This window comes from Prionailurus viverrinus, chromosome A3, assembly GCF_022837055.1.
Source record: "Prionailurus viverrinus isolate Anna chromosome A3, UM_Priviv_1.0, whole genome shotgun sequence".
Lineage (NCBI taxonomy): Eukaryota > Metazoa > Chordata > Mammalia > Carnivora > Felidae > Prionailurus > Prionailurus viverrinus.
The window spans coordinates 94,973,855-94,989,844 of record NC_062563.1 but is presented as its reverse complement, the minus strand read 5'-3'; positions in this window follow the sequence as shown (position 1 = coordinate 94,989,844).

Sequence of the window (15,990 nt, the reverse complement as noted above, 5' to 3'; positions counted from 1 at the left end):
AGGTAAAAGACATTTAAAACATTCCTAGAATTCAATGCATTCTTTTTTTTTTAATGTTTATTTATTTTTAAGACAGAGAGAGACAGAGCATGAAAGGGGGAGGGTCAGAGAGAGAGGGAGACACAGAATCTGAAGCAGGCTCCAGGCTCTGAGCTGTCAGCATAAAGCCCAACGCAGGGCTGGAACTCACGGACCGTGAGATCATGACCTGAGCCAAAGTCGGACGCTTAACCGGCTGAGCCACCCAGGCGCCCCTCAATGCACTCTTAATAAACTGAAGATGGAGGGGTCACATCAGAAGAAATGCAGGTAACCTCTGGAAGATGAAAATAGCTATGGGCCATTCCAGCAAGGAACCAGGGACCTCAAACCTACATCCATAAGGAACTGGATTCTGCCAACAACCTGAATGAACTTGGATGCAGTTCTTCCTGAATGTCTTCAGATAAAAGCTCAGGCAGCCAAACCCTTAATTTAGAATTTGTGATACCTAAATGGAGATCCAACTGAGCCTTCTAGACATCCAACCAACAGAACTGTGAGCTAACTAATACATGGGTATTTTCAAGGCACCCAAGTTTGTGCTAACACGTTCAGCAGCTATAGAAAACTAAGTACAAATTATTTTCTTCCAACTCCTTGAATGGGTGCACTGGTTTTATCCTTCAAGTCCCTAACCATGTGACTAAAGATACATCCACCAGTTGTTTATTTCATAAACCTGTTCATTTTCAGCACTGTACTTATGACAATGTGTCAGTCTCCAATAACCTTATTTATTAGCTTGTTTATTGGATGTTCCCTGTGAATAGATTGTAAAATCTGTGCAGGTAACATTTGATTTTCTTGCTGTATCTCTGAGCCTAATACACAGTAGCACCAGCCTTTATTTGTTGAATTGAGTGAATAAATATTGCTTGTGGTAACTTGACATTTACCTTAAATGAACTACCTTATGGATAACTTAAAATATTTTAAAGTAAATATTGCACTACCACAAATTGTGTTGAAATGATCACTTAGATACTTTAAATGCTTTGGCAATTAAGGAGATTTCTAAGACCAATGATTACCTCCTATGCCATAGGATTATTAATTTCCTTTGATTATCTTGTAATATTTTTCCATAAATAGCTATAACTGAATATTTGCTTTTCTTTATGCATAAGGAGTTTTTTCTTGTTTTTCTTGTTGCCACGCCATTCTATTAGGTGCATAAGATGCACAAAAAAATACGTGCTGCAATTTACAAAAAATGAAAAAACGTACAGAGATGCTTACATCAGAAATGAAATGGTGTGATTCATTTAAGGTGGTGTTCAGAAAGAAAAAATCCTTGGGTAATCAACTTCAAAGCATATAAAATTATATAAATTTGTGTTTGAGACAAACTGAAAAAACTCTAAGCCAAACAATAGAATGCGATGTCTTCTAGCCTGACTATATAAAGGCCACAGGAAAAAACACCCAAAAATTTAGTTAATGGGGGGATTAAGTAGGCAGGTACTGAAGACTGAATGCCAGAGTATTGTCTATGCCTAGAAATCAGGAATACCATCATAAGAAAAAAATGAGACGGTACCTTCCATGAAGAGTCCAAAAACTGGGAATCATGAGTAAATATTTGGATTTGCTCTCTGTTTCATGTCTGCCCTGTGGAACAATGAGATTTCCTGCTGTATAAACAAGAGTCACTGGCCAAGGAACCATCTGAACAAGGCCCTTAATAGCAAAGAGATCAGTGTTTTAAATGTGGCACCAAGAAAATGACTTTGGAAGTCTCCCTCAGAACATGAGGTAATATCAAGAAAATCACTGCCAACCACACAGGAAATTGGTGGAGAATCCAACATTGAGTACTGCATAAAGAGGAGTCATCTCAAGTAGAAATATTGCTCTCTTCCCTTCTCCACTCACTTCTCCAAACTCTTGAGCTTAGTTTCTCTGTATATGGAATTACCCTCCAATTCCACAAAACACCTTGCTTTTCTTGTTTCCATATTTTTCACTGGCTGCTCTTACTACCTGGAATATTCTTTTCTCTATTCTAAAACTGGATATAACAGCTGTTTTAGCATTAGAAAGGCCTAGTTTGAATACCCACTTAGGCACATACTAATTATATGATCATAAAACAATTATTTAAATTTTCTGAGGGTTTCCTCATCTACTAAATGTGAGTAATGGTAATACCTACTGTATTCATTTTCAGGGCTGTCATAACAAAGTACTACAGGTTGGGTGTTATAAAAAATAGAAACACATTGTCTCACAGTTCTGGAGGCTAGAAGTCTGAAGGCAAGATGTCAACAGGTTTGATTGCTTCTGAGGACTTTGAGGGAAAACTTCTGCATAGCTCTGTCCTAATTTCTAATGTTTTTCCAGCAATCTTTAGCACACCTAGGCTTATGGCGGCAGTACAACTCCCAATCTTCAGCTAACATTATGATATCCCCCTGGTTTCTCTATCTCTGTATCCAAATTTCCTCTTTTTATAAGGCACAGTCATGTTGGATTAGGGGTTCACCCTACTGCAGTATGAACTCATCTTAACTAATATTAATTTAAGTCTTAACTAATCATATGTGTAATGACCTATATCCAAATAAAGTCATATACTAATATACTGCTGATTAGGGCCTCTATGTATGAATGGTGGGGGGGCACACAGTATAACCAATAACAGCCACTTCATAGAGTTGTGAAGACTCAATAAAATAAAATAATTCACGAAAAGTATTTCGCCTAAAGTTTGGCACATAGTAAATACTGAATAAATTACCTGATACTAAGGGATATGGGACATTCTGCTTATGCAAAACATTGAAACTATTTTTTCCTGTTTATTATTTGCATTACTCTCTCACATACACCACACACACAAAGTTCACTTTCATTTTCATTTTTGGTACAGCCAAATATTTCCAAGTTTTCTTTCATGTGATTTCTGCCTTTTGCATCATCATGCAGCATTTCTCTACATAAAGGGTAACATACGTCTCTTTTACCAGTCTTTATTTTATTTTCTATAGCAAAAATCTCTGTGACAAAGAAATCATTTGCACAGGTTATGCGTTACAAGTGACAGAACGATTTGTCTTTTCTACAACATTTATGCTGTCTTAACCTCAAAAAGATATTTTGAAAGCTAAACCCACCATCCTGAAAACCAGCTGGCTTTATAAAATGGGTCATTTGTTAGACAACAGCCTTAGTCAATAATATAATGCATTCCATACAGAGAAGGCAAGCTCTTACATTGAAAGGTCCCCAAACTTTACACTTTGCAAGGACTTGTTCATGATATTCTCACAAGAAATTGCTTTTGGTAGAGAATTCACTGTAGGCTGTCAAAACAAATGTGAAAGTTTCTGGCTTAAAAGTCATGGTTAATACACATCTTGTTGCTACAGTGACAGCTGGAGCAGGCAGAGTTGTCCATTATAAAAAGATCAACATTAGATGGATTTTAATAAAAAAAAGCCCTTAGAGAATCATAAGGTCTCAAAGTGCTGCACAGATGCCTAAAGTTAAAATAGCAACAAAAAATGGACACAGATGAGAAACATTTCAGGATGTGTCAAAAGTATAATGTCATACCTTTTGTTTCTTTGCCATAAACCTGGTTTTCATGTGAATGTATACGAACCGTACCAAATTTTAAAAATTTAAATGTTTTATTCCTGAACAACACCGGATTCTAGTAGCCCCCTCCAAAACATAATACAGCAGATTGTCATGAGAATTAAGTGATATATTCCATGTGAGGATCTCAGAGCAGTGCCCAGCTATGAGACATGTCTTATCCCTCACTGTCATCATAATTATATTAGAAATAATTTGTTAAAAAACACATAAATTCAGTTGTGTGCTTTTTAGTTATTACCTAGAAGACTACAAATAAGAGAAAAAATTATACAATGTGATTTTAGTTTTTCAGAAATTGAAACTATTTGCACTTCTTCTTTCTCTCATCACTGCTCTCTCAGTTGGCCAGTATCTTAGAATAAAAAATGTCTTTTTTGTTTGTGTGTTACTTCAAAGCATATAAAATACAGCAATGCTAGGATGGGATTATTTGCACGTCACAGATGAACTACCTGTGGTTCCATAACACTTCTCAAGGACATCACTTGACCATATACCAGGAATATTTTAAAAATATAAATACTTCAGAATCTAATGAAATAAATGATGAAACTTCTGATAGCATAACCCAATACAGAATAGAGGCAATGGTCAAATTAACTATATTGCTTTTTACAGAGCCTTTTACTGCAAATGGTCTCAAAGTAGCACCATTAATTTAGGAACTGATGGCATATACAGAGTATAGAGGTGAATAAATGAAAGATGAGTTCTTAGCCTTAAAAATAATGTTCAGCCTTTGGCTATATTTACTTGAGCATGGGCCAGACCAGAAGCAGATATACTCAGAAAATACCAAGTTTTAAGGAAATAATATTTCTAAAGAGCCTCCAAGCCAGGTTTATAATAGCCTCTTGCTGTCAAATTACCCAAACAATCCTATACCTCCAAACCTCCACCAACAGGCACAAAGCTAAAGCTGTGTGGCCTCTAGGAAGGATAACCTTGCCAATGCCCACCTTGTCGTGACCATGAGAGAAAATGGACAGATGCACCTCTCAGATGGAAGAGCCAGGGGCCATGGAGAGAAAGAGAAGGCAGAACCAGAGGTCACCAGATGGGTTAATCATAGAAAGCACTCCACTGCCAGGGAAATAAGTTCTCACTATTCTTTCCAAACAGGATGGGTTAATTGTTCTGGCCCAGTGATGGCTGTGTAATTCCATTTTTGTTTCTTTTTTCCAAATGGAAGTTTTTATTATAGCTACTTATTTCCTTCTTACATTGTTTTCCCTCTTATGTTAGGTATCCCAGGGTGAGGAAGCAGATAAAATATCTTTAATTTATAGTTGACCAGACCACACAAGCTTCGTGTAGACCTGATGAAGAGGGCTGTACATTACCTGGATATTGAGCTGTACCAGTTAAAAGAAACCAGTTCTCACCTTTTGGCAGGGAAATAAGTACATTTATGAATATAAGAAAGATACTTAAAGATGTAAATAAATAGGAGCTGTCACAAAGACTGCATTGGCTATCAAAAATCCCATTTCACCTAATTCCTCAAAACAGAACTCTTACTTTACTCTGGGCTGATTTTATTCATAGATACAAGTATACATTTCCCAGTTTCTTTTTCCCAGGACAAGGAAATGCAAACAGAAACTGCTGTGTAGAGTTCTATTAGTTTTCTTTAAGACTGACTCAAACGTGAGGGTCAACATTTTGGCTTTTCACCCTTTTCTTTCTAACTTGGAACGCAAGCATTGTGGCTGGAATCTTGCAGCCTTTGTGTGACTTTGAAATTAGAAGCAACACACTAAAGACATGTTGGAAAACAGAGAAAAAGTTCTGGATCATGACCAAGATGGTCTTAATGTTCCCCTCAAATTGACTAAACTTTAGGTAGGATTTCTCCTGATTATAATATCCTTTTCTTAGCACATTTAATTTAGAAAACTTGTAACTGAAAATCCTCTCTCTACCCTTTGAAATGTACCTAAATTTCCTTAAAGCCTCTTGGCAGTTTTAAGAATCAAGGAGGTCTTTCTCAAGGCCCTGTAAAGCATCTATTTGGAGTGTAAAGATCAAAGGAAGACAAGAGCCCTATCTCTGCCAGTTTTAGGATAGAAGCCTGACTTCAGTAGGCATCGTACTTCAAATTCTAAAACTACATCCTGCCAAGAAAAGTGGAGACAGTTTACTTTTCCCTTGGGTAAAGCTAGTTAGCACAGATGGACTTTGTTCCCCGCCTCCACAACAGTCCTTAAAACACTCTCCTGCTCTTTGTTTCAGTGGAGCTGAATATCAGAACTTAGTCTGCTCTTTCCTCTACTGCTGGCAATAGTATCAGAATTAATCAATTTATTTCTGTTCATCTAGGGTAGTGCGATTTTTCTTTAACAAACTCTAATAACTTTGTGGAACCACAAGTATATCTCTGCACTGCCTAGCTCCAAATTTCTTTGACATGATAAAATAAATTCCTGATTTGGTTAAGTCACTGTAGTCAGAGTCACTGTTACCAGAAACCAAAGACAGTTCCTAACTGAAAAAAAGCTTTCAAATGTAAATGTGAGTAAGGAAACCAGCAAACCTATGGAAAAATCTACTGGGGCCCATAGAGTATATCCTGGGAGTAAGCTAATCAGAGTTTAAATGTTCCAATATCCTTTTGTTTTCTAAGAGAAAGATACAAAGTATTAACTAGAACTTTATAAATTTAAGTGTGCATGGTAAAATTTCAAAATAACCACTAAAAGACTAAATAGCAATGTAAGTAATACTTCAAACTAAGTAAAACTTAGACTAAGTAAATAAGGACTTAATTAATCCAATAGAACATCAGCAAAGTAGAAATAAAAATGAAGTATTTTAAAGCCAGAGATACAGAATGCACAAAAGCAAGTATTTCTCCATCGGATGTTAATAAATGTGAGGTGATGGAAGTGTTGACTGTAATCATTTCACAATAGATACAAATATAAAATCATCACATTGTACACCTTAAAAAACTCACATTATACAACCTAACCATATGCAATTTTAATCAATCATTCATACCTCAATAAAGCTGGGGGGTAAAAGTTTTATATTTAGGAGATGTAAAAAGTCACCTCAAAATATATAACGTAAAGTGTTATAAAACTACCCATCAGCCATACTCCTCTTTAAGTAATTGAGAGGGTAGACAAGAGAAACACACACACACACACACACACACACACACACACCACACAAAATTTGCAGAGCACAATTAGGCTTAATTTAATAGACATATTTAAAAATCCTCACCTAACAACGATCACAGAATATATATTTTTCTCAACCATGCATGAAATACTTAATGAGTAATATTCACACTGTAAGTTGCAAAACAAATCTTAAATATCAAAGAATCAGTATCACATATCCCACCAGTGTGTCCTTACAACATAATTAAAGGACAATAGCAGCAAAGACAATGAGGAGACGTTACCTGTTTGAAGAATATTTTGAAACAGTCTTCTAATTGATTGAAGAAGATATCCTGAGGGAAAAGAGAAAATATTAGAACTAAATGCTAATGAAAATAACATACAGTGAAACTCATGATATGTATGTTAAATGGTACTTCAGGGGAAATATACATAAAAGTCTTAACAAGTATTTTTAAGTACATATAAGAAAAAGTTGAAGGATCAAATTTAATGAAGTGTCAGAGTTAAGATGTTGAGAAAAGAGTAACTGACTTAAAAGTATACTTAAGGTAATAAAGATAAGAGCAAAAGCCTAAGAACCAGAAAAACACATAATAAGGAGGAATAAAATAACCAATGGGTTTTAATAGTAATAAAATAAACAGACCTCCATTAGAACTAATCAAGAAAATGATAAAACATCCAAAAATATTTTAGGAACTGAAAAGAAATATAGATGTAGTAGAAATTATAAAGATAATATATATGACTTTATGCTTTAATAATCAAAAACTTCTAGAAGCACCTAGAAAATATCCTTAAACATTGACTCTAGAATAAATAGAAAATCAGAATAATATTAGAACATTAAAAAAAATGAATCATTAGTTAATCCTTCCCACAAAGAAAATTCTGGACCTAGGTCATTTTATGGGAAAGTACCATACAATAATAGGTTAAGAGATGATTTCAGTCTCATACATAAGTATCTGAACAATAAATGATGTGAGAACACTCCTCTCATTTTATAATACTAAGATAGTTGTAACAGAAAAATTAGACAAGAATTATTAAATAATATTACAAGCCAATCTATTCAATGACCTAGGTTTTAAAAAATCCTAAACAAAATATTACATGAATCCTACCATAATATATGAAAATCTAATAAATCATGCTAAAATGTTTATATTTCAGGAACCCTAGGTTAGTGGGATATTAAAAACCTATTACTGAATTCATTGTTTTATTATACTCATTGAATAAAAAAGTGATACTGAATACTCATTTGATAATATTTAAAACCTATTCATGATACAATAAGACTTTTAACGAATTAGAAATAAAAAATATAGTAAATATTATACTTAGTGGTAAAATAATATAAGCATTCATTTTCAAATCATTTATAAGACAGTTATGTCCAATATCACTGTTTGAACATTATTCTAAAGTCCTTGATTATGCAGTAAAACAAGAAAAAGAAAAGAAAAGGAGATGTAAAGATAGGAAAAGATGAAACTAAGTTGTCATTATCATAGATAGTATTATTGTATACAGATAAAACCCCAAGGGGCACCTGGGTGGCGCAGTCGGTTAACCGTCCGACTTCAGCCAGGTCACGATCTCGCGGTCCGTGAGTTCGAGCCCTGCGTCAGGCTCTGGGCTGATGGCTCAGAGCCTGGAGCCTGTTTCCGATTCTGTGTCTCCCTCTCTCTCTGCCCCTCCCCCGTTTGTGCTCTGTCTCTCTCTGTCCCAAAAATAAATAAAACGTTGAAAAGAAAAAAAAAATTAAAAAAAAAAACCCAAATGTTTCACAAATATTAGAATGAATAAGGTAGGTTACCAGGGTGCTAAATATATGTTAAATTAAAAAAAACATAATTTAAAATTTTTCTATGCTCCAGAAAACAATAAAACAAAATTCCAATTATCAAGGCTATAAAAAATATATGCCATTACAGGTAGGATAGAGTAAGCACACTCCAGCCTATCTCTTCCACTAAATGCAACTATAAAACTAGAAAGCAGCTATTTGAAGACTGAAAAATGAATATTATCAGGCAATCAGGGGAAAAGACTGAAAGTCAAAGTGCCATTAAACCAGTGGTGTTTACTATTGTTTCTTCTCTGATATCCCACAGCCTTGACATAAGCCAGGTTGGACATATTTTTAGCCACTGTTCTCATAAAGACACTGTTTAGAAAGGACTTTGGCAGGTTTAGAATGTATAGTTAAAATTCATCAATTAGGAAATCATCTTAGTCCGCATTAGTAAAATCTAAGGAGGTTGGCAGTTAGGCAAGATGGAGAAGCAGCATGGAAATTCTCAGCTTGTCTCATCCCTGAAATGCAGCTAGATCAGAAACAAACCATTTTGTACACCTAGGAAATCGATCTGAGGATTAACGCAACAATGTGTATAACTTGAGTCCCAGAACTCTGCAGGTATGTAAAGCAGAGAGGTGAACTGAGAGAGAGAAAAGCTGCAGTGGGTAGAGAGCTGTTTTTGCAAACAGAGGACAAAAAAGAGGGAAGAGTGTGGTATGACAGGAGGGTATAGGAAGAGCGCCCCCCCCCAAAAGTAGCTGAAGAGAAAGAGAAAGTGAAAACACTCACAAGGGACTGAACAAGAAATCTGTTCCTCAAACCACTGACAGGGAGAAAGGAGAGGGTTTCAACACCATTAGGATTCTATAAACAGTGGAGCAGAGTCAGAAATTCCAGAGCTCAGTATCTAGCGGTGCTCTGGTGAGGAAGCAGGGTGAATCCCCTGGAGCAGGCAGCAGGGTCTAAGAGGTCCATGTGCCATATGGGGAGAAGTGGTTCCCCTGCTTGGAGAGCATTTAGTAGAGGCCATACAGCTTCCCCATAATCAAAGGTCCCAGTGGACCCTGGAGAGCAGCCATGCTTGCTCATACCAGAACAGACACCAGGGTGCAGTAAAAGCTGGTGCCGCCTGTGTTGTGACATGCCATAATCTCTGAAACTCTGCTGCTGTATGATCGTATGAACATTTCCTGGGGCAAGCCAGCACCTGGCCAGTGCTCATTGAGACCCTCTACCAGAAGATCAGCACAGGTCCAAGCCTCGGGGGTCTCTGAAGTGAGGGGTTTTGAAACACAGCCCCATCAGAGATAAAATTCTGGAGGGAGGTACTGCCTAACAGGCTGACAGCTTGGACACAGACAGGGTAGAAGCAGGGAGTAAATGGAACCCCAAGACAAAGGAGGGGTGCTTGAATGCCAGTTGATGAGAGGGCAAAATTCCTATGCCAGAGACTATGAAGCTGGGTGAAGCCATTTCCACCTCTCCCACACACGCATACATGCACACACACATGCATACCACACCAATCCACCTCAGTATGCTAAGCAGTGCCACCTAGTGGGGAATGGAGCCATTACACCAAGCCCTGCATGACTGTGCCTTCCAAGCACGTCCCCTAGAAGACCAGCACAAGTCTTTCATCTGCTTAGTGTACAGACTATAGAGTGCTTCCTAGTATGGATTCTAGGGGAAACTGGATGTAACTTCATTCAGGTTTCATTCTGTTTGCTGATTCAACTATTCGTTTTTTTCCTGTCTTTGTTTAATTGTTTTTTTTTTCTTTATTATCCCTTTCCTTTCTTTTCTTTTTATTGGCTACAGAAAAAATTTTTTATTTTTTTATTTTTTCTAAATTTTTACTATTTTTTATTTTTTTTTCATTTTTTAATTATACTTCACTTCCTTTATTTAATTTTCTTCTATTTTATTACACACATTTAAAAAAAATTAGTACTTTTTTTCTTTCTTTTATTTCCTGTTTTTCTCTATTTTATCAAGCTTCTTTCAACAAGAGGACCAAAAAACACCTAAGATCTAGCTCCCTTTATTTGGCTTTTTTTGTTGCTTTTAATTTTTTAATTTTAATTTTTTATTGTATTACTTTTTTTTCTTCCTCCAAAATGACAAAAGAATTCACCCCAAAAGAGAGAACAGGAAGAAATGATAACCAGGGGCTTAATCAACACAGATTTAAGCAAGATGTCTGACCTATTTAGAATCATAATAAGAATAGTAGATGGGGTTGAAAAAACCACAGAATCCCTTTCTGTGGAGATAAAAGAAGGAAAATCCAGTCAGGATGAAATTAAAAATGCTATAACCAAGATGCAAATCTCAAACGGATGCCATGGTGGCAAGGATGGATGAATCAGAGGAGCAAATGAGTGATATAAAAGACAAAATTATGGAAAATGATGAAGCAGGAAGAAAAAAGAGAGAAACTAAGGGAAAGGAGCACAATGCAAGACTTAGAGGACTCAGTGACTTATTAAAAAGGAATAACATCTGAATCATAGGAGTCCCAGAAGATGAAGAGAGAGAAAAGAGGGCAGAAAGTTTATGTGAGCAAATAATAGCTGAAAACATTCCTAATATGGTGAAGAACACACACATCAAAATCCAAGAAGCACAGAGAATTCCCATTAAATTCAACAAAAACCATCACCAAGGCATAGCAAGTCAAATTAACAAAATACACAGAATTATGAAAGTAGCAAGGGAAAAAATGTCCTTAACCTATAAGAAAAGACATATCAGGTTCACAGCAGACCAATCCAACAGAAACTTGGCAGGCCAGAAAGGAGTGAAAGGATATATTCAACGTTCTGAATTGGAAAAACATGCAGCCAAGAATTCTTTATCCAGCATGGCTGTTACTCAAAATAGAAGGAGAGATAAAGAGTTTCTCAGACAAACAAAAACTAAAGGAGTTCATGACCACTAAACCAGCCCTGCAACAAATTTTAAGGGGGACTCATAGAGTGGAGAAAGGACGAAACAAAACAAAAAAGACCAAAATCAACAAAGACTGGAAAGGACCAGAGAACACCACAGAAACTCCAACTCCACACAATGGCACTAAATTCATATCTTTCAGGACTCACTCTAAATGTCAATGGACTAAACACTCCAATCAAAAGACCTAAGGTAGGGGCACCTGGGTGGCTCAGTCGGTTAAGCGTCCGACTTCGGCTCAGGTCATGATCTCGCGGTCTGTGAGTTCAAGCCCCGCGTCGGGCTCTGTGCTGACTGCTCAGAGCCTGGAGCTTGTTTCAGATTCTGTGTCTCCCTCTCTCTCTGACCCTCCCCTGTTCATGCTCTGTCTCTCTCTGTCTCAAAAATAAATAAACGTTAAAAAAATTAAAAAAAAAAAAGACCTAGGGTATCAGAATTATAAGAAAACAAGATCCACCTATATGTTGCTTACAAGAGACACATTTTAGATGTAAAGACACCTACAGATTAAAAGTAAGGGGATAGAGAACCATCTATCATGCTAGTGGTCACCAAAAGAAAGCTGGTGTAGCCATACTTACATCAAACAAACTATATTTTAAAATAAAGACTGTGCTGGGGCGCCTGGGTGGCGCAGTCGGTTAAGCGTCCGACTTCAGCCAGGTCACGACCTCGCGGTCCATGAGTTCGAGCCCCGCGTCAGGCTCTGGGCTGATGACTCGGAGCCTGGAGCCTGTTTCCGATTCTGTGTCTCCCTCTCTCTCTGCCCCTCCCCCGTTCATGCTCTGTCTCTCTCTGTCCCAAAAATAAATAAAAACGCTGAAAAAAAAATTTTTAAATAAAGACTGTAATGAGATGAAGAAGGGCATTATATTATAATTAAGGGGTCTATAATAGAAAAGATCTAACAATTATAAATATTTATGTCCCCAACATAAGAGCACCCAAATATATATAGACAAATTAATTGCAAACATAAAGAAACTCACTGATAATAATTCCATAATAGTAGGGGACTTCAACACCTCACATACAACAATGGACAGATCATCTAAGCAGAAAATCAATAAGAAAATACTGGCCTTGAATGACACACTGGACCAGATGGACTTAACAAGTATATTCAGAACATTTCATCCTAAAGCAGCAGAATACACATTCTTCTCGAGTGCACATGGAGCATTCTCCAAAATAGATCACATACTGGGATACAAATCAGCTGTCAAAAAGTACAAAAAGATTGAGATAATACCTTGCATATTTTCAGATCACAATGCTATGAAATTCAAAATCAACCGCAAGAAAAAATTTGGAAAGACCATGTATACTTGGAGATTAAAGAATATCCTACTAAAAAATGAATGGGTTAACCAAGAAATTAAAGAGGAAATTAGAAAGTACATGGAAGTCAATGAAAATTAAAACACAACAGCCCCAAACCTCTGGGATGTAGCAAAGGCAGTCATAAGAGGGAAGAATATACCAACCCAAGGGTTCCTAAGTAAGAAAGGTCTCAAATACACCACCTAACCTTACATGTTAAAGAGCTGGGAAAAAAACAGCAAAGAAAGCCCCAAACCAGCAGAAGATGAGAAATAATAAAGATTAGAGCAGTGAAATAATAAAGATTAGAGCAGAAATAAATGATACTGGGAAAAAAAAAAAATAGAACACATCAATGAGCTGGTTCTTTGGAAGGTTTAACAAAACAGAAAAAGCCCTAGTCAGATTGATCAAAAAGAAAAAGGAAAGAAACCAAATAAATAAAATAACGAGTGAAACAGGAGAGATCACAACCAATACTGCAGAAATACAAACAATAATAAAAGAATATTATGAGCACTTATATGCCAATAAATTGAACACTGTGGAAGAAATGGACAAACTCCTAGAAACATATAAACTACCAAAACTGAAACAGGAAGAAATAAAAAAATTGAACAGACACCTAACCAGTAAAGAAATTGATTCAGTAATCAAAAACCTCCCAATGAACAAGAGTCTGGGGCCAGATGGCTTTCCAGGGGAATTCTAGCAAACATTTAAAGAAGAATTAACAACTATTATCCTGAATCTGTTCCAAAAAATAGTAATGGAAAGAAAACTTCTAAACTCCTTCTATGAGGCCAGTATCACCTTGATTCCAAAAACAGACAAAGACCCCACTAAAAAAGGAGAACTACAGGCCAACTTCCCTGATGACAAGGATGCAAAAATTCTCAAAAACATAGTAGTAAACCAGATCCAATAATACACTGAAAGAATTATTCATCATGATCAAGTGGGATTTATTCCTGGGATGCAGGGCTCATTCAATATCCACAAATCAATCAGTGTGATACATCACATCAATAAAAAAAAGGACAAGAACCATATGATCCTCTCAATAGATGCAGAGGAAAGCATTTGAAAACTACAGCATCCTTTCTTGATAAAAACCCTCAAGAAAGTAAGGATAGAGGATCATACCTCAAGATCATAAGATCTATTTATAAATATCATCCTCAATGGGGAAAACCTGAGAGCTTTCCCCCTAAGGTCAGGAATATAGGATGTCCACTCTCACTGCTGTTATTTAACACTGTTGGAAGTCTTAACCTCAGCAATCAGACAACACAGAGAAATAAAAGGCATCTAAATCAGCAAGGAGAAAGTCAAACTTTCATTCTTCACAGACACCATGATACTCTAATTGGAAAACCCAAAACACTCCACCAAAAAACTGCTAGAACTAATCCATGAATTCAGCAGAGTCACAGAATATAAAATCAATGTCCAGAAATCAGTCGGATTTCTATACACCAACAATGAAGCAGCAGAAAGAGAAATCAAGGAATCAATCCCATTTACAATTGCACCAAAAACCATAAAGTACCTAGGAATAAACCTAACCAAAGAGGTGAAAAATCTACACAATAAAAACTATAGAAAGCTTATGAAATTGAAGACACACAAAAAATGGAAACACATTCCATGCTCATGGATTCAAAGAAAAAATATTGTTAAAATGTCAATACTACCCAAAACAATCTACATATTCAACGCATTCCCTACCAAAATAACATCAGCATTCTTCACAGAGCTAGAACAAACAATCCTAAAATTTGTATGGAATCAGAAAAGACCCTGAATAGCCAAAGCAATCTTGAAAAAGAAAACCAGAGGTGCCTGGGTGGCTCAGTTGGTTAAGTGTCCATTTTCGGCTCAGGTCATGATCTCATGGTTTGGGAGTTTGAGCCCGATGTCAGGCTCTGTGTTAATAGCTCAGAGCCTGAAGCCCACTTCTGATTCTCCCTCTCTCTGCCCCTCCCCACTCATGCTCTGTCTCTCTCTCCTTCAAAATTAAATGAGCATTAAAAATTTTAAAAAAAGAAAAAAAGAAAAAGAAAACCAAAGCTGGAGGCATCACAATTTGGGACTCAAGCTATATTATAAAGCTGTAATCATCAGCTGATGATTTAAATGTTTAAATTATCAAGAAAGTGTGGTACTGACATAAAAACAGACACACAAATCAATGGGAACAAAATAGAGAACCCAGAAATGGACCCACAAACTCATAGCCAACTAATTTTTGACAAAGCAGGAAAGAATATCCAGTGGAATAAAGACAGTCCCTTCAGCAAATGGTGTTGGGAAAACTGGACAGTGACATGCAGAAAAATGAACCTGAACCACTTTCTTACACCATACACAAAAATAAATTCAAAATGGATGAAAGACCTAAATGTAAGACAGGAAGCCATCAACATCCTAGAGGAGAAAGCAGGCAGCAACTTCTTACTTGACATGTCTCTGAAGGCAAGGGAAACAAAAGCAAAAATGAACTATTGGGACCTCGTCAAGATAAAAAGCTTCTGTACAGCAAAGGAAACAATCAACAAAACTAAAAGGCAACCGACAGAATGGGAGAAGACATTTGCAAATGAAATGTCCAATAAAGGGTATCTAAAGTCTATAAAGAACTTATCAAACTCAACACCCAAAAAACAATCCAGTGAAGAAATGGGCAAGACATGAATAGACACTTTTCCAAAGAAGACATCCAGATGGCAAACAGACACATGAAAAGATGCCCAACATCACTCATCATCAGGGAAATACAAGTCAAAAGCATGATGATATACCACCTCACACCTGTCAAAATGGCTAAAATTAACAACTCAGGCAACAACAGATGTTGGCGAGCATGTGGAGAAAGAGAATACCTTTTGCACTGCTGGTGGGAATGCAGTCATTCTGGAAAACAGTATGGAGGTTCCTCAAAAAATTAAAAACAGAACTTCCCTGTGACCCTGCAATTTCACTAGTAGGTATTTATCCAAACTATACAGAAGTGATGCTTTGAAGCACCCAATGTTTATAGTAGCACTATCGACAGTAGCCAAAATATGGAGAGAGCCCAAATGTTCATCAACGGATGAATAAAAAAGATGT